This window comes from Bombina bombina, chromosome 1 (genome assembly GCF_027579735.1).
Source record: "Bombina bombina isolate aBomBom1 chromosome 1, aBomBom1.pri, whole genome shotgun sequence".
In the NCBI taxonomy this organism is placed as follows: Eukaryota; Metazoa; Chordata; class Amphibia; order Anura; family Bombinatoridae; genus Bombina; species Bombina bombina.
In genome coordinates this window covers 419,597,255-419,623,218 of record NC_069499.1, presented here as the reverse complement: position 1 = coordinate 419,623,218, position 25,964 = coordinate 419,597,255, and the positions used below count along the sequence as shown (strand labels likewise).

Genomic DNA, 25,964 nt, shown 5'->3' with positions numbered 1-25,964 from the left:
TTCCAATTTACTACCATTATCAAATTTTGCACAGTTTTTTTATGTTCACACTTTATGGGGAACAAGATCCTACTGAGCAGGTGCCCAAGCTCATAGAGTATACGTATACTAGTCTGTGATTGGTTGATGTCTGTCACATGATACAGGGGGCCGGGCAATGGGGGAGAAAAAATAAATTTGTCAGAAAAAAATCTACTGCTTATTTGAAATTCAGGGTAAGTGCAATTGCATTGTCTTTTTATTATGTACTTAATAATTATGTAATTCTACTGCATTGAGTGGTCCTTTAATTCACTTGGACAGACATTGGCTGGATAAAAGTTCTGAACCCCTTCACTAAGGAGCCATTTATTGTACTCCATTGTACTCATCAATTTCTTTCTTAAGACATGGTGAGTCCACGGAAGCATCAATTACTGTTGGGAATATCACTCCTGGCCAGCAGGAGGAGGCAAAGAGCAAAGCTGTTAAGTATCACTTCCCTTCCCACAACCCCCAGTCATTCTCTTTGCCTTGGGTGCAAGGAGGAGCTGAAATTATAGGTGTCCTGTATAAGATTCTTCTAGCAAGATTTTTTTATTTTAAAGCCAGAGCAGGCTTGCTCTGATTTTCCATATCATGCTGGTTTAACTGTACTCCACGTTAGTCTCTTCAGGAGGGCTGTGGTAGCTTTTAAGCAGTCAGGAACTTGTGGGGTGGGCCTCAATGTGTTTTCCTGACAAGTTGCTGTCCTCTTACACAATGCCAGAGTAGGCTTACTTTGTCCTTTCTTCTACACATAGGTCTCTGTGGGAAGTGGCTTCAACTCATGCTGGTGAGATGTCCTTCCTGTCGAACAGAGATGCAGGTAAGTGCCATATTTGTTATAAATATACAGAAACCCTGGCACTTCAGTTCTGCATTATTGTGGAGGTAAGTTATCCTGAGTTCAGGATACATTGGATAGGTTGCAGAGCCCTGCTACGGTATGTGAGAGATAAAGTGATTAAAACTTTTTATTTACTTTATTATGATGGCTCAGGGTCATATAACTTCTGGGATCAGATGTTCTTTTCAGGAGGGGGCAAACGCAATGTTTTTATTTTAGTTTGATTGTGGTGCGTTTATCTGGCATTTTGGGACATCATAGGGGCGGAGCTTCTTCCGGTCCAGATCACACTGTAATTTCGCGCCCTTCCCTTGTTTCAGCTGTTGGCGGTTGCACACGCAGTGGATAGCTTGAAATCCATTCTCTCTCTGTTCATAAAGGTTCAGGTAGGCAGCCCAGCTTAACACTGAGGTGTAGAGGGGCCAGACGTTTTTTAAAAACTGTATGGTTAAGTTTTTCAGTTGAAAGGGGGCTGAATATAAAAGGGGAAGTTATTTTGGCGGTTAGTTGTGGTTCCTATAGCCAACGTCCTTCTGTGTATTATCTATCATTACCCAGTTAAAGGGACAGTACATATTAAAAAAATAAAAATAAGATTGTTCAACAAAAGGAGCTCTCTACCCAGAAGCTCCTTGGGAGCTATCGCAACTGCCCTCCGCGACGCAGCTCTCCTAGATATCTGGAGGATCCAACATCCTTCGCAGAAGTCATACACATTCTATTCGAACCCACAAAGATCCTACACCACATATACGTAGATCAAAAGTGTATGCCTCTGGCTAAGTGCTCTGAGATTGTACCAACCCCATGGTCGGACCATTCGATGGTAACGTTGTCTCTGGCTTTGCCGGATAAACCCCTTACGGACTTTCACTGGCGCCTCGATGAAACGCTCCTCCTACAGCCATTAGTTAAAGGTAAAATATCACGCACCCTCACTGAATACTTTCTACATAATACAACACCTTTGTCATCTCACACCCTTGTTTGGGAAGCCCATAAGGCAGTAATCAGGGGGGAATTTATAAAGCAGAAATCCATACTTCTTAAAAATTATAATGATAGATACCGCAAATTGCTCCAACAACTTCAAAACATAGAAAACCTACATATGCAATCTCCTGACAATCCCCAACATACATTACAACTAGCTAAAACTCGGCGGGAATTAAATGATTTATTAAATAAAGTTGCACAAAGAAAAGCGATTTATCTGAAGAAACTATACTTTGTAGAAGGCAATAAAGCGGGACCCCTATTAGCCAGAGCCCTTAAGACACGTATGAATAATAACTTTATCCGCAAAATGTCCCACCCAACTATCCCAGGGGACCACATATATGACAGCAGGTCAATTGCAAATGTATTCAGCGACTACTACAAAAATCTTTACAATATCCCCCCGACACCCCATTCTTTGGACCGTGAAGCAATAGATTCATACATGCAAGAATCCAATATCCCATCCCTGCCTGAGCACATCACTAAACAGCTGGAGATCCCTTTTTCTACACAAGAAGTAATTGCAGAGATTAAAAGTACACCTCTCCATAAAAGTCCCGGTCCAGACGGCCTGTCGGCCTCATATTATAAACACTTCCAAAGTATTCTCCTTAGATGGAGAAGAACTATTCTCACCCAACCTTTTAGAAGCCCATATTTCAGTTATCCCCAAAGCAGGTAAACCCCCCACAGAACCAGAGAATTACCACCCCATTTCTTTACTTAATGGAGACATTAAAATCTATGCCAAGATCCTTGCCAACTGCATCAATAAAGTCCTATCTACACTAATACATGTAGACCAGGCAGGATTTGTTCCGCTCAGGGAGGCAAGAGATCATACGATTCGGATCCTACACCTAATGGAATATGCTAAAGCGCAGCTGATTCCTGCTGTCCAGGTCTCCACTGATGCGGAAAAGGCCTTTGATTAAATTGGCCCTTTCTACATAACACCCTTAAACGCTTTGGCTTTGGAGATTTGATGATCAAACGTATTTTCCACCTTTATAATGACCCCACCGACAGAGTCCGCACTAATGGTGTTCTCTCACAAAGTTTTAGTATAGGAAACGGTACTAGGCAAGGATGCTCCCTTTCCCCTATACTCTTTATTCTTACAATGGAGATCCTAGCAAGCCATATTAGGCAAAACCCAAACATCCAAGGACTAACTATTGGCCCTCACACCCACAAGCTCGCCATGTTTGCGGATGATGTTTTACTAACTCTTTCCTCACCCACCCTTTCACTTCCCGCCTTAACTTTAGAATTTAACAAATTTAGCAAATTTTTACATTTCCTTATATATTACACTAAATCGGAACTCTTAAATATCTCTATGAAACCCAGTACTTTCGCAGATCTGAAAAGCACCTGTCCATTTAAAATCCAACATTCACATCTAAAATATCTAGGAGTAGTGTTGTCCTCAAACCCATCGCAATGGTTCTCCCTCAACTACCAACCTTTACTACACTCCACCCAACACTCCCTGACTACATGGAAGGACAAGCCCCTTTCGTGGTGGGGAAGAAAAATCAAAATGATTATACTGCCTAAAATTTTATATATACTACAGGCTATGCTTATTGCCCTCCCTAAAACTTATATACAACAGTTACAAAGCGCTATTAATACTTTTATATGGGGTGGAATCCGTCCTAGGATAACAAGAGGAACCATGTATAGGTCTCTCCAAACTGGAGGTTTGGGCCTTCCGAATATAACCCTTTACTACCACGCAATAATTTTACAAAGGATACTAGACTGGCACTGTAGGAGTGACTCTAAGGCCTGGGTGGCAGTAGATTCACAGTTACTAAGATCTCCCCACCCAGGCCCCCTTTGCTGGCTCCCCAAAGCTAGACGCACTCCCCTATGCTCATTATCCCCGCTCTATAGACACATTTTTAGCACTTGGGATCACCTTATTAAAACAACCCCTGCCCTATCCACACCCGTGTCTCCTCTCTCCCCAGTCTTTCCCAATATAGAAATGATGGGAGGTTATGAACCCCGAAAACAAGACTTAATAGTCCACGAGTTACTAGACTCTATCCCTATAGCACAAGTACTAAACCAAGGTAAACTTAAGTCCAGGGCAGAACTTTCACAAATCCTGTATGGATCCTTTTCTCCGTGGCTAAAATATGCCCAGCTACAGCACCTTATCCATACAGCCCATAATAAACAAGACCTTCTCTGAACTCTGACTCCCTTTGAGCAATTTTGCTTGTCCAGAAGGATTACTAGAGGATCACTATCGTTAGCAAAATCCATACTCCATAACGCACAATCCCCCGCACTCCCTCCCTATACATCTCGGTGGCACTGCAAATTCAGTACAAACCTAGAAGCCAAACAATGGCTAAAAATCTTCCAAAATACACGCAAATCCTCCACCTCCCCGAGAATCATAGAGCTTAATTATAAAGTCCTCCTACGCTGGTACTTAACAGCAACTAGACTTAAAAACATCTACCCTACTTCCTCTGCATTTTGCTGGAGAGGATGCAATATGCAGGGCACGATGTTGCACGTGTGGTGGCAGTGCCACAAACTGAGCTCTTTTTGGCACAGTGTAGAGGGTACCTTACAAAAGCTAGCTAACACAGAATTTTACCTTACCCCAATGGTGGTCCTTCTGAACGAGACCCCACCACTCCAATGTAAAATAAGAACGACCCTAATACGTATAGGTCTTAACAGTGTGAAATCTCTTATTGCCCTGCACTGGAAGTCCCCCTCAATACAAACACTCGAGAATTAGTTACAAAAGACAGACAAGATGCTCTTGTTTGAAGAGTACGGCTATTATAAAAGGAGCAAAACTGCATTCTATGCAGAACTTAAATTCTATTGGGATTCTATAACTCAACCACATTGAATTTCCCCAAATTCCCTGTGGCCAGCCTCTTTGCCAACCGACGGACAGAGTGCACCACGTGTGATCTGCACAATCGGCACTACCATAATACACCTGCATATTTGTGTTGCAAATTAACCTAACTCTAGATATTAAATGTGGAATTGTCTCTTACCCTTTCCCCTCACCCCCTCTGTTACCCTGTCCTTCTTACTTCTGGTTTCTATATACCACAAATCTAATGTTGAATGTAGACTGCTACTGTACAAAGTTTTAGCACCTAGAGATTGTACCTTACAAATCATAATGAATGTATATGCACTAGCCCGGAACCCTCGTTGGGGGATCCAGTGGTAAGTTATGAAGCTCCAGTAACCTAATATCTTTCCTCCCCCCCACGGGGTGAGACTAAACAGTTTCTATGCGCCAACCATATCCATTAATTGTTAGTAATTACCCTATGCTTATAAGACACGGTGAATAGTGGGTGCCACGCATGAATGTACATTCTGAATGATGTAAACTGATGTTGTATTGTACCGTTAAGAAATCAATAAAAAAGTATTTGTCAAAAAAAAAAAAAAAATTCATTTTTTGTTGTTTACCTAAATCTTTTGCAAGATGTACTTAAAGTCTATGCCTGAAGCAAAGTGCAACATTTGTTTGAGTGCCCATGTTGAACCTCTTTTGCCCTTTTGTGGTGCCTGTATTGAAAGTACCTTGAAGTATAAAGACAGACTTTTCTTCTTAAATGGAAAGAGTCCACAGCTGCATTCATTACTTTTGGGAAATAAGAACCTGGCCACCAGGAGGAGGCAAAAACACCCCATCCAAAGGCTTAAATACTCCTGCCACTCCACTCATCCCCCTGTAATTCTTCATCTTTGTCCGGAGATGCAGGAAGTTTCTTTCTGCGAAACCATCCCAACCGATATAAACAGCTCCTCAAGCAATTGGCATTGTCGAAGTTTGCTCCACTGCCTGCTTTTTTCTCTCCAGTCCATGGCGGAGGCGATGCTAATATTCGTCACACTTGAAAGGCCGTGTTCCTGTTCCACGGCGTTGATTCCGGTAAGATTGTTTCATTTTACTTTATTTAATGTATGGTAACTAGCGATGTCACGAATTGTTCGCCGGCGAATAGTTCCCGGCGAACATAGCTTGTTCGCGTTTGCCGCGGCGGGCGAACATATGCGATGTTCGATCCGCCCCCTATTCGTCATCATTGAGTAATACTTTGACCCTGTACCTCACAGTCAGAAGACACATTCCAGCCAATCAGCAGCAGACCCTCCCTCCCAGACCCTCCTACCTCCTGGACAGCATCCATTTTAGATTCATTTGGCAGCTACATTCTTAGAGAGAGGAGGGACAGTGTAGCTGCTGCTGATTTAATAGGGAAATCAATAGCTAGGCTAGTGTATTCAGTGTCCACTACAGTCCTGAAGGACATCTGATCTCTGCTGTAAGGACAGCACCCCAAAAAGCCCTTTTTAGGGCTAGAACATCAGTCTGCTTTTTTTTTTTTTTTCATGTGTAATCTAATGGCAGTTGCCTGCCTGCCAGCGTGTGTGTCAGGCTCACAGCGTATACTGTGCCCACTTGCCCAATGCCACCACTCATATCTGGTGTAACAGTAGTGTAGATTTAAAAAAAACAACACTTTTTTGACTGTGTTAAATAATAGCAGTCAGTTTCCTTCACACGTGTGCGTTTCAGTGCCTGCCTGCTAGGGCACAGTGTCACCCCAGTGCAACTCATATCTGGTGTAACAGTAGTGTAGATTAAAAAAAACAACACTTTTTTGACTATGTTAAATAATAGCAGTCAGTTTCCTTCACACGTGTGCGTTTCAGTGCCTGCCTGCCAGAGCACAGTGTCACCCCAGTGCAACTCATATCTGGTGTAACAGTAGTGTATATTTAAAAAATAAAAAAAAACACTTTTTTGACTGTGTTAAATAATAGCAGTCAGTTTCCTTCACACGTGTGCGTTTCAGTGCCTGCCTGCCAGGGCACAGTGTCCCCCCAGTGCAACTCATATCTGTTGTAACAGTAGTGTAGATTTAAAAAAAAAAAAAACACTTTTTTGACTGTGTTAAATAATAGCAGTCAGTTTCCTTCACACGTGTGCGTTTAAGTGCCTGCCTGCCAGGGCACAGTGTCCCCCCAATGCAACTCATATCTGGTGTAACAGTAGTGTAGATTTAAAAAAAAACAACACTTTTTTGACTGTGTAAAATAATAGCAGTCAGTTTCCTTCACACGTGTGCGTTTCAGTGCCTGCCTGCCAGGGCACAGTGTCACCCCAGTGCAACTCATATCTGGTGTAACAGTAGTGTAGATTTAAAAAAATGGAGAGTTTGCGGTTGTGCAAATGGACTGTTTGCGGTTGTTTGCGGTGCGTTAAAGGGACAGTCTAGGCCAAAATAAACTTTCATGATTCAGATAGAGCATGTAATTTTAAACAATTTTCCAATTTACTTTTATCACCAATTTTGCTTTGTTCTCTTGGTATTCTTAGTTGAAAGCTTAACCTAGGAGGTTCATATGCTAATTTCTTAGTCCTTGAAGCCCACCTCTTTCAGATTGCTTTTTAACAATTTTTCACCACTAGAGGGTGTTAGTTCACGTATTTCATATAGATAACACTGTGCTCGTGCACGAGAAGTTATCTGGGAGCAGGCACTGATTGGCTAGACTGCAAGTCTGTCAAAAGAACTGAAAAAAGGGGCAGTTTTCAGAGGCTTAGATACAAGATAATCACAGAGGTTAAAAGTATATTATTATAAATGTGTTAGTTATGCAAAACTGGGAAATGAGTAATAAAGGGATTATCTGTCTTTTAAAACAATAAAAATTCTGGTGTAGACTGTCCCTTTAAACGGGGAGTTTGGTCTGTCACTGTGAAGCGGGCGTAACCCTTACACTACCTGATCGATACAACATCATACCTGATGTTTTAAAGCATGTTATTCCAAACAATTTAGGAATGTTAGGTGATTTATGCCCTTTATGGATTAAAACCAGACTCTGCATCAACCATGTAATTTTCCATGGGAGTTTTGCCATGGATCCCCCTCCGGCATGCCACAGTCCAGGTGTTAGTACCCTTGAAACAACTTTTCCATCACTATTGTGGCCAGAAAAAGTCCCTGTGGGTTTTAAAATTCGCCTGCCTATTGAAGTCAATGGCGGTTCGCCCGGTTCGCGAACAGTTGAGGAAGTTTGTGTTCGCCGTTCGTGAACGCAAAATTTTAGGTTCGCGACATCACTAATGGTAACGTGATGTTTCCCGTGAGGCCCAAGCTCCTCGCGGGTTTAACTTATAACATAAGGGTCTCAGTGAGTCTCTGTTAGATCTTGGTATTAAGGGTTAATATCTCCTGAGGGGGGGTTATTGGACAGGGTGGTTAATAATCATGTTTGTTATGTGATTCAACCTGCTTATGTGTGAGGTTTATGGGCTCGTGGTTTGGAACTTTGAGGCCTTTGGGAGTGACGTGGCCTTTTTGGACTGTACGGTTCACCCTGTGTCCGGTCGTGGTTACGCTCTGTTTCCCATTTCCACATTCCCGACCATGTGGCGACTGAGATATTCTAGTCCACAGGAGTCTGGTCATAGGAGGAGGTGAGTGCCCCAGCCATTGGTGGTGTCAGGTGCCGTTTTTTGTTTTTTACTGTTTATAGTGCATATTGACATATCCTCTTATAGTTATGGGGGATTCTGATGCTGATACTGTGCTCATTTCAGATTCAGTTACGGAGGATTCTGAAACAGAGACGATTATAATATCTGATTCAGATTCTGTGTCCGGTGACGAATCCTGTTTAGCCTCGTTGACTCTTGTCAATCAGTCTTGTTCCATATGCTATATGGGAGCACCCGGTTCCTCGGACTCGGGGGAATCAGGGATCTGCTGAGCCGTCTGCCTCTGGGGGTCCTGTCTCCCAGGGGGCGAGTTCCCTACCGATTCTTCCTCCTACACATGCGGGTAACCCAGTTTATAGTTCCTCCACGCAGGGTGGTGTGTTTCCCCCCCCCCCCGGAGCTGGCAGCACGTTTTTGCCTTCATATCATGTTGGCGCTTGCTCGTCTGCATAGTCCAGACATTTATTTGAGACTGTGCTCGTGCCCTATTGTCCCAAGTATTCCGCCTTGGGCTAGGCCTCTGCAGTATCGGAGGGTTCTGTTCCGGAGTGTTACCAGATTGCGCGCCTTCGCGTATTGCTTAGACATTTGTTTGAGTCACTGAATAACCCTATAGTTCATAGATATGGGGATTTTCAGTCTGATGGTTCAAATGGTACAACTCGTTAGACGTATGGGGATGAGGTAATCTCCTATTGTCTTTATTTTGAGTTCTTTCCCAGTTTTTGTGGGGCTCCGATTGGCTGGTCCTACGGGTAGGTCCGCATCTTTTTTGGGCGTTAACCTACAGTTTGCCTTATATTTTATTTGTATCCAATGGATGTCTTTTATTTGTTTTTTGTTTCCTTCGGGAATCATCTGGGTTTGATACTCTTTGTTACTTCTACGGAAGTTGTTTGGACATTTTAGTCCTACGTTTAAAAATGCCGGTTAGGACCCCTGGTACAGGCTGGTCCTGTCGGGTTCATTCCGTCTTGCGGCTGATCAGACATGTGGCGCTGTTCTGCTGAGCTGGTTCAGTAGATGCACTGAGTGCTCAGGTTATCATTGTTTTTCATGTTCCACTAAGCATTCAAGAAGAACCGGTGGGTTTGTGAGGCGGGAAGGATTGTCTCAGTTCTTTTAGCCTTCATTCACAGATGACTGTGCAGGGGAGTGTTCTGCTGCGTCACTCTCCTCCTCCATGTGGGGGAGGGTTGGAGGTTTAGGCCCGTCATTGCTGTTTGAGTGGTTTGGCCTTCAGTTTTAGGCCTCTGGATGGTCCTGTTGGGACTTGATTCTATAGCTTGTATGGATAGCTGTCCAGCATGCGGAAGGTTTTGCAATTTGAAGCCTATTGCAGCTCTCGGCACCTTGTGGGTGTATGTGTATGCCGATTCTAGTGTATCTAGATACAGCTTTTACTCTAGGACATGATGGTCCGACTGAGTTATGAGACCTTTGGGTCTCCATATATGAGTTAGATCTCCTTTTAGGGATCGGTGTTCCGGATGATGGTTGATCCCTGTGGGGATTTTGCTTAGCTTGGGGTTTCCCCGAGCTGTGAAGGTTTAGCACCTTTCTCTTCCCTGTGTCCTCTGCCTATGTGGAGGTGATGGGGAGACAAGTCCTGCTAGTAGGGTTTTGCGGACCTCGAGGTATCCCTTCTGTTGTCTTGAGGCTTGGGAAGTCCTTTCATACGACTTCTAGCCCTACTCCTTGGAGCGTTGGACTTTATCTAGGGGTGGTTTCTTCCTTTGGTCAGGACTTTCGAGTTATCCTCGCTATCCGGTTTCTCTGGATATGGGTCCATTTCCCTTTTCTGGCTTTTTGGCCAGTTGGGATGTTTAGCTCCAGGGTAAGGTTTCCTGAACTATTAGGCGCCCAGACCTGTTTTTCTCCCTGAGACTTCTGTTTTATAAGGCGTCACTTGGCCTTCTTCCTGACCAAGTCTTGGGTTGTTTTGGAATCTGGATCCTAGGGTTTGTCGGGATGTTCCACAGTAGTGGGAACTTGGGCTATGTCCTTGCTCCATCTACCTGACCAGGTCAGGGTTGACCTGGTTTTAGGAGTATTTCTTGCTCTTTACACCAGACTAACTCATGTCATCTAGGGGTTAGCTGTGTGGCTTGCGCCTCAAGGGTTGTGGGTTTATACCCAGCTGCTGGCGTTGGATTCCAATTTCTGGGGCGCCTTAAGGTTGCATTCCCCTGGTCAGTTTGCCAGTGTACCCGTGGATTTTCTGCTGTCTGTAGGGGGGTCCTTTCTAGGACATTTATGTTGAGGATTTTTCTTACCGATTGGCTGGTGGCTTTGGGCCTTGAAGACAGTTGTTGCCTTTCCAGCTTCTTCCCCTTTTTCTTTAGGGGATATTTTCCCTCCAATGGAGATGGAGTCCTTTCTTAGGGCTCCTCCTGGTCGGGAAGTGGAGGGTGGCATTGGTTCCACCTGGGTTCTTGCCGGCTCCAAGTCAGACTGTGGGGCCTTATTTGGATCCTTAGGTCTATAACCATGTCTGGTTTCAGAGTCAAGTTATACTTGTACTCTGGGGAAATGATTGTACCATCTTTACGCTCGTTTCTGTATCATTTTTGGGATTCTTTTGTTCCCTGTATTGGATCCCTGTGGCTTGGTTGGTCCAGCTGGGTGTGGGTCTACAGATCAGGATGCCCAAGTGGTCTATGGGTTGCAGTCTCTTTTGGATGTGTGAGCTTATTGAGTTTATCCTGATAGCTCAGTTTCCTAGTAGATGGATTTTCCTTTCTCCTTGCTCCTTTGACAGGAGAGGGTTTACTCTTCCTTCGGGTTCTGAGGGTATACTCTCCTTCTCAGGGGCCTCGATGGAGGTTTTGTGTTCCCTTTTTTTTAGGGACCTGTGATAAGGTCCGGCGGCTTAGATGGCCTGGAGTATGCCCTCTGTCGAGGGGCTGTTTTTATGCAGTCTGTCTTTCTTGAGGACTGCTTCTTATCCTTGCAAGCTTCCTCTGGGCTGTCCTGTTATGGACTCTGTGTTCTCAAGCTTGGGGTTTTGCCTGGGGCTATTACACGCTTTTCATGGTCAAATCCTTTAGTATTCTATGGACAGGCGCTGGGAGGATTTTGCCTCTTTAGTTGCATTCCATGCTTGCAGGATGTTGAGGAGACGTCTTTTCTGTCTCCATGCCCGGTATTATCCCGGGTTTCGCTTGGTATAGGCATGGCCTCCTTCCCTGTTGGGTCCATTTGGGTCTCTGTGAGTGGGGCTATCTCTCAGAGGTGTTTTTTCTTGTGTTCAGGGACCTTGCAGTTTTCTCCTCCTTTAAGGATAAATATATAAAGAACAGCGCCAAGTAGTTTATCTTAAAGCTCCCTCACAGGTAATCTTCCCTATGATTACCGTAAATTAATACACCAATAACAAAATAGATAATAGTTTAGGAGCGCTGAAAGCTAAATAAAATAATCTGGAGACTGATAAACAATTTTAACAAAAATATATTTATTTAAAACATACATAAAATTTTAAGAGGATCTGACCATGGGACGTCTCCCTTTGGGTTTAAAAAATTGAAACAATATGTAAAAAATCACTACATAAAAAAGAGCGCTCTAATATATTCTCTGAAAGATTCCACCTTAATCTTCAAATTTCACCTTAAATCATTTATCTTTAGTTTCCACCTTAAATCAGATTTTGTTTAGCAGCAAGAGATTAAATTTCTCAAAACCTTTAGCAGTTTAAGCTTTTACACTGTTACTTTGTCCAATATTTTTAAAGTGCAGGTAACATCAGGTAACGTTACCTGATGTTACCTGCACTTTAAAAATATTGGACAAACAACTTTATCTATCCCCTATCGAAAGGAGCAGAGAGGAAGAAAGTTCAAAAAACAAACGGCCGTTTGTATTCCAAGTCCGAGATTACATCTACACGCTGAGACGCGCACTGCAAACACCTGTATCAAGAAGCTGCCGGGGTAAAATAAGATCCTAACCACAGGGGCCAAAGTCTCTTCAAGCCGATAGAAGAAAAAAAAAACATACACGCAGGAGCGTGGTCCAGGTTTTCGATATGGGAGATACTTTTACCATACAAGGAGGAGAAACACGAGAACAATATCGGTAAGAGAGGCCGAGACACCATCAGACACAGACGTGTCAGAAGAGCCGGTAAGCCCTCCAAAAAAACATCAATCTACAACGAAATATTGCAAGTACAGCTAACTTTGTATATATATCATATATCAAGAGACATTGCTACAAAAAGTTAACAACTTAATCAGTCTAAGATAACAATATATTGGACTATGACACATAAATTGTTTCTTTCTGATACAAAGTAACAGTGTAAAAGCTTAAACTGCTAAAGGTTTTGAGAAATGTAATCTCTTGCTGCTAAACAAAATCTGATTTAAGGTGGAAACTAAAGATAAATGATTTAAGGTGAAATTTGAAGATTAAGGTGGAATCTTTCAGAGAATATATTAGAGCGCTCTTTTTTATGTAGTGATTTTTTACATATTGTTTCAATTTTTTAAACCCAAAGGGAGACGTCCCATGGTCAGATCCTCTTAAAAGTTGTATGTATGTTTTAAATAAATGTATTTTTGTTAAAATTGTTTATCAGTCTCCAGATTATCTTATTTAGCTTTCAGCGCTCCTAAACTATTATCTGTTTTCTCCTCCTTTGCCTTGTCCCCTTGAGGATTTTGGCTGGGTTTCCCTTCATTGTGAGGGATGAGTGGTTGGGAACCGTATGTTGGGCAACGGTGTCTCTTGGTGGACTTAGTCTCTGGTTTGGCTCTGGACTAGCTGCAAGTCAGTGTCACAGGGGCTTTTCCTTTGAAATTTTTTCTCAGCTTCGGACGAAGCGGGATTTTTTGTTGGGTAGAGGTTCAGGCTTGGTGCCCTCAGTATGGGGCACCTAATGTACCCTCCCGTCTTGGCATTCAGTGTCCTCTATAGCTTGGGTATTGTTATCCCAAAAGTAATGAATGCAGCTGTGGACTCTTTCCATTTAAGAAGAAAAATATAAATTATGCTTACCTGATAATTTCCTTTTCTTCTGATGGAAAGAGTCCACAGCTCCCAACCCGTAATTTTCGGTGGGGCGTCCTTATATTCTTCTGGCACCTTTTCACCCTGATATTTCTTCTACTGTTCCTTGTTCCTCTGCAGAATGACTGGGGGATGAGGGGAGTGGGAGGAGTATTTAGGCCTTTGGCTGGGGTATCTTTGCCTCCTCCTGGTGGCCAGGTTCTTATTTCCCAAAAGTAATGAATGCAGCTGTGGACTCTTTCCATCAGAAGAAAAGGAAATGATCAGGTAAGCATAATTTATGTTTTTTGTTACTGAGCCACTATTCTCTCAGGTGGATTCTGTTCAGGCAATGCCACAGTCTCCCCCTCAAGTACCCCAGGTATCATTACCATCTCAGGCAGTGCCCTGTGGTTCCTCGCAGACTCTTGATGGAGTCTTTTTGAAGGCAGAAATTGCTGCCCAGTTGTCCTTAGCGGTATCTTAGGCGTTAGCTTCCATTCTCTTGCTGCAGGGTAAATGTAAGAGGAAATCTAGAGAATCATATACTAAGGTATCAGATCCTGTACAGTTGCTCTCTCCCATAAGTCAGAGGAGGAGGATACGATACTTTGGTAGCCTCTGAGGGGGAAATCTCAGATTTGGTTAGTGCAATTCCTTCTTCCTTCTTCTGATGCTGAAGTGGTTTCCTTCATATTTAAGCTTGAACACCTCTGTGTGTTACTAAAGGAGGTTCTAGCTACTTTGGATGACTCCAATGCGCCTGTTGTGGTCAACCATAAGAAATCTAGTACATTAAACAGATACTTTGTCCCCTCATCTGGGGAGGTGTTTCCAGTACCAGACCGTGCCATGGAAATTATTACCCTGGAATGGGATAGACCAGGGATTCCTTTCTTCCCCTCCCCTGTCTTTAAGAAAATGTTCCCGGTGGCTGACTCCATAAAGGAGTCGTGGCAGACGGTTCCAAAGGTGGAAGGGGCTATTTCCACTTTGGCAAAGAGAACTACTATTCCTATTAAGGACAGTTGCTGGTTCAAATATCCTATGGATAAAAAGCTGGAGACCTTTTTAAAGAAAATGTATACTCATCGGGGGTTGCAATGGCAACCAACGGTGTGCATTGCTACAGTAACCAGTGCGGCAGCCTATTGGTTTGACGCCTTGTCTGAATCCCTTCAGGCTGAAACTCCTTTGGAGGAGATTCAGGATAGGATAAAGGCTCTAAAGTTAGCTAATTCCTTTATCGCTGACGCTTATTTGCAGGTCATTAAGTTGGGGGCCAAAATATCTGGCTTTGCAATCTTAGCGCGTAGAGCACTATGGCTTGAATCTTGGTCTGCTGATGTTTCTTCTAAATCTAAGTTTTCGGCAATCCCTTACAAGGGAAAAACCTTGTTTGGAATGACTTTGGCAGAGATTATTTCCAATATCACGGGTGTTAAAGGATCCTTTCTGCCTCAAGACAAGAAGAACAAAATGAAGGGAGGTCAGACTAATTTTCATTCCTTTCGTAACTTCAGAGGTAAGTCTTCCCCTGCCTCCACCAAACAGGAACAATCCAAGTCCTCTTGGAAGCCTGGTCAGTCTTGGAACAAGGGGAAGCAATCCAAGAAACCCGCAGCTGAATTCAAGTCAGCATTAAGGGTTTGCCCCCGATCCGGGATCGAATCAAGTGGGGGGCAGACTCTCTCAGTTTGCACAAGCTTGTGAACGAGATGTTCCAGACCCATGGGCCGTGGACATAGTTTCCCAGGGGTACAACATAGAGTTCAAAACTTTTCCTCCCAGGGGCAGGTTCCACCTCTCAAGATTATCTGTAGACCAGATAAAAAGATAGGCTTTCTTGAAATGTGTACAGGACCTTTCCCTATTGGGGGTGATAGTGCTTGTTCCAAGGCAGGAACTGTTTCTCTGGTTTTACTCCAACCTGTTTGTGGTTCCAAAAAAAGAGGGAACTTTCAGGCCCATTTTAGATCTAAAATTACTAAACAAATTCATCAGAGTACTGTCCTTCAAAATGGAGACTATCCGCTATATTCTGCCTTTGATTTAAGAGGGTGAATTCATGACGATAGACCTGAAGGATGCGTACCTGCACGTGCCCATTCACAGGGACCATCACAAATATCTGAGGTTTGCATATCTAGACAAACACTTTCAATTTGTAGCGCTTCCATTTGACCTTGCCACAGCACCCATAGTTTTCTTAAAGGTTCTGGGAGCTCTATTGGCAGTAATTCGGGCCCGGTGAATTGCAGTGGCGCCTTATCTGGATGACATTCTGGTTCAGCCGCCATCCCTACAACTGGCAGAATCTCATACAAGGACCTCTTTGGCATTTCTTCGTTCCCACGGTTGGAAGGTCAATCTGGAGAAAAGTTATCTTGTTCCTGTTACAAGGGTGATCTTCCTAGGAACCATTATAGATTCTCTAACAATGAGAATATTTCTGACGAAGGTCAGAAGAGCCAAGATTTGGTCCGCTTGCCTGTCCCTACGGCTTGTCCATCAGGAGCTCAATGCATGGAGGTAATCGGGTTAATGTTGACTTCCATGGACATAGTTCAATTTGCTCAGTTCCATTTGAGGCCTCTGCAGCTATGCATGCTTGCTCAGTGGAACGGGGGATAATACAGATCTATCGCAGAGAATAGTTCTGGATCAATCTTCAAGGGACTCCCTACCCTGGTGGCTGTCCAAAGAACATCTGTCCCAGGGGACGTGTTTTCAGAGACCCTCTTGGGTGATTGTGAAGACGGATGCCAGCTTGCTGGGGTGGGGATCAGTCTGGAACTTGTTAATGGCGCAGGGACTTTGGTCTCAGGAGGAATCGGCTCTCCCTATAAACATTCTGGAGTTGAGAGCGATCTTCAATGCCTTGATGGCTTGGCCTCAGCTGACCCTAGCTTGGTTTATCAGGTTCCAGATGGACAACATAACCTCAGTGGACTACATCAACCACCAAGGAGTAACTCGGACTTCCTTAGCCATGAAGGAGTTGACACAGATCATCCAGTGGGCGGAGGCTCACAATTGCTGTCTATCTGCCATCCACATTCTAGGAGTGGATAATTGGGAAGTGAACTTCCTGAGCAGACAGACTTTCCATCCCGGGGAGTGGGAACTCCATCCAGAAGTGTTCTCCAGGTTAACAACCAAATGGGGATTACCAGAATTAGATCTGATGGTGTCTCGTCAGAACACCAAGCTCCCAAGATACAGTTCGATGTTGAGATATCCACAAGCCTTTCTAAACGATGCTCTGGCAGTTCCTTGCAACTTCAGTTTGGCATATCTCTTTTCTCCGTTTGCTCTTCTTCCACGAGTCATCGCTCGGATCAAGCAGGAGAGAGCATTGGTGATTCTAATTGGTCAGATTTCTGCTTTATCTGTTCTGTTGCACAAGCCTTTGGCGGACCTACCGGATGTCCAATCCTTTTGTCAGGCTCTGGTCAGAATCAGGCCTGTGTTTAAATCAATTGCTCCACCTTGGAGCCTTAATTTGGTTCTTAAAGTGTTACAACAGGGTCCGTTTGAGCCTATGCATTCCATAGATATTAAAGGGACATGAAACCCCAAAATTTTCTTTCATGATTCAGATAGAGAATACAATTTTAAACCACTTTCTAATTTACTTCTATTATCTAATCTGTTTCATTATCTTGGTATTATTTGTTGAATTAGCAGCAATGCACTAATGGTTTCTAAGTGAACACATGGGTGAGCCAATCACAATCAATACATATATGCAGCCACCAATCAACAGCTAGCACCTTGGTTCTCTGCTGCCCCTGAGCTTGCCTAGATAAACCTTTCAGCAAAGGATAACAAGAGAAGGAAGCAAATTAAATAATAGAAGTAAATTGGAAAGTTGTTTAAAATTGTATTCTCTATTTAAATCATGAAATAAAAATTTTGGGTTTCATGTCCCTTTAAGTTATTATCTTGGAAAGTTTTGTTTCTTATTGCTATTTCTTCTGCTTGGAGGGTTTCTGAACTCTCCGCTTTGCAGTGTGATTCTCCTTATCTCATATTTCATGCAGATAAGGCAGTTCTCCATACCAAGTTTGGGTTTCTTCCTAAGGTTGTTTCGGACAGAAATATTAATCAGGAAATTGTTGTTCCTTCTCTCTGTCCTAATCCTTCTTCTCATAAGGAGTTTTTGTTGCACAACTTAGATGTTGTGCGGGTTCTTAAATTCTATCTGCAGGCTACAAAGGACTTTTGTCAGTCTTCTGCATTGTTTGTTTGTTTTTCTGGTAAACGTAAGAGTCAGAAAGCTACTGCCACTTCTCTTTCTCTCTGGTTGAGAAGTATTATTCGTTTGTCATAGTAGACTGCTGGTCAGCAGCCTACTGAGAGAATTACAGCTCTTTCCACCAGGGCGGTGTCTTCTTCTTGAGCCTTCAAGAATGAGGCCTCTGTAGAACAGATTTGTAAAGCTGCGACTTGGTCTTCTTTGCACACTTTTTCAAATTTCTATAAATTTGACACTTTTGCCTTGGCTGAGGCTTCTTTTGGGAGAAAGGTTCTGCGGGCTGTGGTGCCTTCTTTTTAGGTTACCTGTCTTGTCCCTCCCTTATCATCTGTGTCCTCTAGCTTGGGTATGGATTCCCAAAAGTAATTGATGATTCCGTGGACTCACCGTGTCTTCAGAAAGAAAACTAAATTTATGCTTACCTGATAAATGTATTTATTTCTTGACACTTTGAGTCCACGGCCCTCCCTGTTTTCTCAGACAGTTTTTTTTATATAAACCTTTAGGCACCTCTGCACCTTATGTTATTTCCTTTCTCTCCTTTTCCTTCGGTCGAATGACTGGGGTTTGTGGGAAGGGAAGTGATAATTAACAGCTTTGCTGTGATGCTCTTTGCCTCCTCCTGCTGGCTAGGAGTGATATTCCCAACAGTAATTGATGATTATTTGATGATTCCGTGGACTCACCGTGTCAAGAAAGAAATACATTTATCAGGTAAGCATACATTTTGTTTTTAGTATTTTTTACTATACTATCCCACACATCATCACACATTCATTAAATTCCCATAGTTTGCAGATTTATCAAAATGGCAAAAAGTTACAATCTGATACGGAATGTATTAGCATTTAGTCCAGTATTATATATAGTCTAATATATTCTAAAAAAAAGGCCTTTTACTCCTTTGCCAATTTTGTAGTTGTTTTCTGTAAATTCTATAATGGAATAACTCAGCTATGATCTACCAATGCTATATATATATATATATATATATATATATATATATATATATATATATATAAATAATTACATATATATAATGCAATAATTTATTTCATAGACAATATGTTTAAATACTTGAATATACATTTGTATTGTGATACTAAAATGTGAAGTGTAATGAGATGGGTTGACTTTTTGTATATTTAAGTACACAAAATGTTGAATCAATACATGGCAAAAAAAGGGGAACTATATAAATAAAACAGTAATACAGAAAATACCATTCTTTGGCAAATATACAGCTAGATTATGAGTTGTGCGTTTATCTTGTAACGCTGAAAATACAGCATTTTCAGCGTTAAAACAGCACTGAAGCCATTACAAGTCTTGTTGGTATAGCTGTACCGCAAGCCTTTTAGCCTGTAATGCAACGTCAGTCCCGCACTCGTAAAAATTACATTTTTTCATGGGATTCCCATAGTGCTGCCATTACGAGTTTTGCGGTGAGGCTAAAAAACTTGTGTTACAGCCTAAAACGTCAAGATCCGTACAACCATCTAAAAGCAGTAGTTATGAGTTTTATGCAACAAATTTGTTACAAAAATCTCATAACTAAACTGCTACAAAGTACACTAACACCCATAAACTACCTATGAACACCTAAAAAAATACAAAGACCCCCCAACAGTAAAAACCACCACCCAACCAACCCCCAAAATAAAAAACCTAACTTAAAAAAAACCTTAGCTGCCCATTGCCCTGAAAAGGGCATTTGGATGGGCCTTGTCCTTAAAAGGGCATTTAGCTCTTTTGCTGCCCAACTCCTAAAAAATCTATCACTAACCCCCAAAGATCCACTTACAGTTTTTGAAGTCCCGCTTGAACGATCTTCATCCAGGCGGCGAGAAGTCTTCATACAGACGGCCTCTTCAATCTTCATCCCGGCGGTGAAGTCCTTATCCAAGCAGCGAGAAGTCTTCATCCAGATCGCCTCTTTAATCTTCATCCAGGCTGCATCTTCTATCTTGAACCGTCGGCAAAACCTTGCAAGGGAGGGGAGTGAGCTACTGTAGTTCAATTCAATGATTTGAATATAAGGAAGGTAGATATCTTATTTTGACCGGATTATTGTTCAACAGACCCGTCACTTTTAGCAAATATATACTCCCCCAATAGTAATCAATTGTAGTCCTTTACTAAAATATGTCACAAACTCCTTGAGGTGAAAAGGGGGGTCTTGATTATGGGAGGAGACCTCAACGTAGCACTTTTCCCCAATCTTAACAACTCTAGAGGGGGAGGTTCGACTTCGACTAAGATCAGAAATTCTATCCTCCAGGACATTAACACTCTCTCCCTTTTAGATATCGGGCGGCTCCAACATCCTTTATCCCGAAATTATACATTTTTATCCAACCCCCAAAAAACATATTCCCGAATTGACTACTGGTTTATCGATCAACACAATCTTAAATTCATAAAAAAAATCCCTAATCCACCCCATTTCATGGTCAGATCATGCCTCAGTTTTTTTCTCCCTCAATTAGCCTACAATCCTCACACATCCGTTTCTTTGGAGACTAAATTAATCTCTCTTATATAATCCACTCTGCAAAGATCAGATAGAAAAATCCCTTAAGGAATATTTTAATTTTAATTCCCCTCAATTCCCCAACCCCACCACGCTATGGTCAGCACATAAAGCAGTAATAAGAGGCAAACTAATGAAACATAAAGCATTTACCAAATCCTCCCAATCAAACCACTACAAAGTTCTTTTACGAAACTTACACTCAGCAGAAGCAGCTCACAAGCTTACTCCTTAAAACAAGGATTTACCAGATTATCTAACTAAATCTAGAATAGAACTAAATAGACACTTACAGCAAGAGGCACAGAAACATGCTGTTTTTCTTAAGAAATTATATTATGTGGGGGGCAACAAAGCTGGCCTATTACTTGCTAGAGCGTTGAAGCATAGAGCATTACAAAACCAAATTTATCAGATAGAAGATCCGCAAGGGGGGGAAGTGGTAGAAGCTAAGACTATCGCTAACACTTTTAGGAATTTTTATGAAAATCTGTATCCAAAATAAAACAACCATTACCCATAGACGCCATTAATAACCACTTACAAGATATAGATTTATCTTCCATAGAAGGCCTGGAGGCTCCTATTACCCTACAGGAAGTCATTGATGCAATAGATGATCTACCCTCTGGGAAGAGTCCAGGCCATTATGGATATACAAATAAATATTATAAACTCTTTAAGAATCTAGCACCTCATCTATTATCGTTATTCCAACACATAGACCAAATTGACCACTTTCCCCCAGAGAGCTTACTAGCCACATCTCGGTGATCCCCAAACCGGGGAAACCAGAACATATAATGGGTAACTATATACCTATATCGCTCCTTAACACGGACATAAAACTGTATGCAAACATCCTACAAAAAGACTTAATTAGATCTTACCACAGGTGATACATTTGGATCAGGCGGGATTTTTCCCTGGTAGGGAAGCCAGGGAAAACACTATTAGGACACTACTATTAATTGACTATGCTAAACGCACCAATTCTGAGCTAGTCCTCATATCAATAGATGCCGAAAGGCTTTTGACCACCCAAACTGGTCTTTTCTTGATGCTGTGCTTAGGAAATTCGGAATAGGAGAAACCATGCTTCAACGTATACAAAGCCTTTAGTCTAACCCCACTGCACACATTAAATTACATGGGATTCTATCTGACAACTAAAATTCACAATGGCACACTACAGGGATGCCCTCTACCCATTGTTATTTATCATCTGTATGGAAGTGATGGCAACAAAAATTAGGCAAAATACCAAGACATCTGGGAAATCGATGGAGTAATAATGAATACAAATGGTCTCTATATGCTGATGACGTATTATTCACCCTCTCTTCGCCACCCTCTTCTATCCCAGCAGTACTAAAGGAACTAGATGCGTTTGGAGAGGTCTCCTCCTTCTTGGTTAATAAACAAAAATCTGAAATCCTTAACATTTCCCTCCCTAATCAAAAGTTCCAGTCTCTACTAACCAAAAGCCCTTTCAAACTTCTAAACACAGATATAAAATATTTGGGAATCCACCTCTCCCCGAAAACCAACACTTTTGTTTAAACTGAATTATTCCCAATTATGAAATTAGATCCAAAAACATATCCAATCGTGGGAGGTTGACTGTTTTCTTGGTGGGGTAGGATGCAGATAATTAAAATAAACTTGCTTCCTAGAATACTATATGTATTACAGGCAGCTCCAATTAAACTCCCAAACACCTTCCTTGCGAAATTACAATCTGTCATAAACAGCTACATACCTTACATTCATAAAAATATAATGTATCGCTATCTACGGGAAGGGGGATCGAGGCTTCCTAAGATCTTAGCCTATTATGAATCCATCTGTCTCCAAAGAATACTTGACTGGCATAGAACCAGGGAGACCAAGTCTCTGGATCTCTATTGATTCTCATATTCTAAAGACCCCCTTGGATACATGCATACCTTTTTATTGCAAAATACCTTCCACATATGGTATAAATTAACAGATTGCCTAAGCTTTCCACGTTGAGGTCTCCTCTTTCCCCTGTCTCCCCTAATGCAGAACTGGTGGGTGGACTAAGCATAACAACACAACCTACAGACGACTGGGAATTGAGACACACCATACCTATCTATAAACTCCTACATCGAGGGAAAATTAAAGACGGGAAATACCTGAAAAATCTTCTGAATGGAGACTTTACTAAGTGGCTTAAAATCCAACAATTGCACCATCTGCTTGCTACCTCCCCTGCCAAAGATGCACTAACACGAGCTCTGACCCCTTTAGAACAAATATGCCTAATAGAACTTCCCCTGAAGCATTCCCTTGCTTGGGCCAAGAAGTTATTGCTGGGAGCAGAGAATAGTACCTTGCCAAATTATACTGAGAGATGGTACCAAGAGTTAGGTAAGACATTGTCTGACTCTGATTGGTCATATATTATCTCCTGTACAAAAAAATATTATTACACAAGATTCTTAGAACTTAATTATAAAGTATCGACAAGATGGTATCTCACCCCTGCTAGTCTAAAAAGCATCTTCCCTAGAACCTCCAGCTTGTGTTGGAGAGGATGCAGTGAAAGGGGTACGATGCATCATATATGGTGGCAGTGCCCTAGATTACAGCCATTCTGGTCCATAATTGAGTTATTTATTAACATTTTGGTAGGTTCAAACACCCAAATTCCCCTTGATTCCCCTTTAGCCTTATTGAATCTTTTGCCAAAACGGTTATGTAAACTACTTACAAGACAGTTTTCCCTGAATGCAGCCAAATCTCTTATCGCATCACTATGGAAATCCCAAACAATCCCAATGGCATCCATTAGTTACAATTTACAACATTTTATGTTGTAAATTGTAACCATCCATTGGTTACAATTTACAACATAATAATTCTTAAAGAGTATGGGTATCTTACAAATAACAATCTAGATATGTACCAGGACATAAAATTCTACTGGGAGACCAGTAGGCAGATTTTCAACTCTACATGAGACTAAGGTGTAGGCTAATCAAACACACTGCATGCACCCTTTTTGGTACATAAAATATCCTACGTAATACACAACATAAATCTACTATATAGATGTTCAAGTTTATGCAAGTTAAAATTATTTTTTCCTTATCGAACAAGTGATTGGCACCACTAGTTTCTAGTTAATTTCTGTTTCTTTTTTTGTTTTGTTTTTTGTTTTTTATGTCTTCAATGATATATATTGTCATTTATTTCAATAATGCATTGTCTTTACTACTTACCCTAAATGGGGAGGACTGTTCTTTAACAGGATTACATTCACAAAATGGACATTTCTAAACAGATCAATGCGATCATATTTATTTTGTTTCATCTTATACCACTTTTATTTCGATGTATGTTATTTTTTTAAAATTTAATAAAAATGATAAATTAAAAAAGAATATATATACAGTATCTCACAAAAGTGAGTACATCCCTCACATTTTTGTAAATATTTTATTATATCTTTTCATGTGACAACACTGAAGAAATGACACTTTGCTACAATGTAAAGTAGTGAGTGTACAGCCTGTATAACAGTGCTGTCCCCTCAAAATAACTCAGCACACAGCCATTAATGTCTAAACCATTGGTAAAAAAAGTGGAAATGTCCAAATTGGGCCCAAAGTGTCAATATTTTGTGTGGCCACTATTATTACCCACCACTGCCTTAACCCTCTTGGGCATGGAGTTCACCAGAGCTTCACAGGTTGCCACTGAAGTCCTCTTCCACTCCTACATGACGACATCACAGAGCTGGTGGATGTTAGAGACCTTCCGCTACCCCACTTTCCGTTTGAGGATGCCCCACAGATGCTCAATAGGGTTTAGGTCTGGTGACATGCTTGGCCAGTCCATCGCCTTTAGCAAGGCAGTGGTCGTCTTGGAGGTGTGTTTGGGGTTGTTATCGTGTTGGAATACTGCCCTGCGGCCCAGTCTCTGAAGGTCGGGGATCATGCTCTGTTTCAGTATGTCACAGTACATGTTGGCATTCATGGTTCCCTCAATGAACTGTATTTCCCCAGTGCCGGCAGCACTCATGCAGGCCCAGACCATGACATTCTTACCACTATGCTTGACTGTAGGCAGGACACACTTGTCTTTGTACTCCTCACCTGGTTGCCACCACACACGCCTGACACCATCTGAACCAAATTAGTTTATCTTGGTCTCATCAGACCACAGGACATGGTTCAAGTAATCCATGTCCTTAGTCTGCTTGTCTTCAGCAAACTGTTTGCGGGCTATCTTGTGTATCATCTTTAGAAGAGGCTTCCTTCTGGGATGACAACTATGCATACCAATTTGATGCAGTGCGCAGCGTATGGTCTGTCGACTGACCCCCACCCCTTCAACCTCTGCAGCAATGCTGGCAGCACTCATACATCTATTTCCCAAAGACAATATATATATATATATATATATATATATATATATATATATATATATATATATATATATATATATATATATATGAAAAAAGAGAAAGAGAACAGCACTCCTGAGATAGAACTAAAGCTAGAATAACTTCCATGCCTGTTCATTTATATTTGCAACTCAGGGTGCAAGTTCTTTTGGCACACTATGCCCCTTCACAGAGAAAAAATATCCTGTAGCATATCAGTCTGATCCTGCCCAATGAAAGTCCAGCGCCTAAATACCAGGCAATTCTTCTCTGAACAAGGGAAGCAACAACTCCAGACAATCATTTCGGCCTTCTGTGGGCCTCGTCACTGAGGTGCCGTTGTATCTCTCTAAGTGCATGTGTGCACGGGCTCCACGTCTGGCTTACCCATTACTCTTACGGAAACCCAAGAGTAATTTACATAAATGTGAAAAAAGAGAAAGAGAACAGCACTCCTGAGATAGAACAAAAGCTAGAATAACTTCCATGCCTGTTCATTTATATTTGCAACTCAGGGTGCAAGTTCTTTTAGCACACTATGCCCCTTCACAGAGAAAAAATATCCTGTAGCATATCAGTCTGATCCTGCCCAATGACAGTCCAGAGCCGAAATACCAGGCAATTCTTCTCTGAACAAGGGAAGCAACAACCCCAGAACTTGCACCCTGAGTTGTAAATATAAATGAACAGGCATGGAAGTTATTCTAGCTCTGAGAATTGCTAATTCTTTTATCTGTGATGTGAACAGACTAATTATTCGCCTAAATGCAAAGGCCTCTGGCTTTGCGGTCCTAGCCTGCTGGGCACTCTGGTTGAAGTCTTGGTCTGGTTGAAGTCTTGATCCAGACTCCTTTCTCTTCCCTTCAAAGGAAATATTTTATTTGGTCCAGGCCTGGACTCCATTATTTCCACCGTTACTGGAGGCAAGGGTGCCTTCCTACCGCAAGATAATCTTCTAATTTTCATTCTGACAAATCCCAACGACAACAATCCTCCTCCAAGCCCGAGCAACCCAAGAGTACTTGGAAGCTGGCTCAGTCCTGGAATAAATAGAAGCAGAACAAAAAGCCCACCGAAAACAAATCGGCATGAAGGGGCGGCCCCCGATCCAGGATCGGATCATGTAGGGGGCGGACTGTCTCTTTTTCAGACGCCTGGTTCAAAGATGTACAGGATCTTGTATCTCAGGGATACAAGATAGTCTTCAAATCTCGTCCGCCAAGGGGCAGATTACTTCTCTTGAATCTGTCTACCACACCAGAAAAGAGGGATGCCTTTCTAGGGTGCGTTCGGGATCTATCCACCTTAGGAGTTGTTGTCTCGCTGCCTATCAAAGAAAGAGGTTTGGGGTTGTATTCAAACCTTTTC

General features: G+C 42.0%; 1 protein-coding gene across 1 annotated transcript in view; it reads left to right on the top strand.

Moving 5' to 3' along the window:
• PLA2R1 (phospholipase A2 receptor 1) overlaps positions 1–25,964 on the top strand; it is a 528,401-nt gene that overhangs the window by 76,671 nt on the left and 425,766 nt on the right. The gene's annotated exons all lie outside the window — the stretch shown is intronic.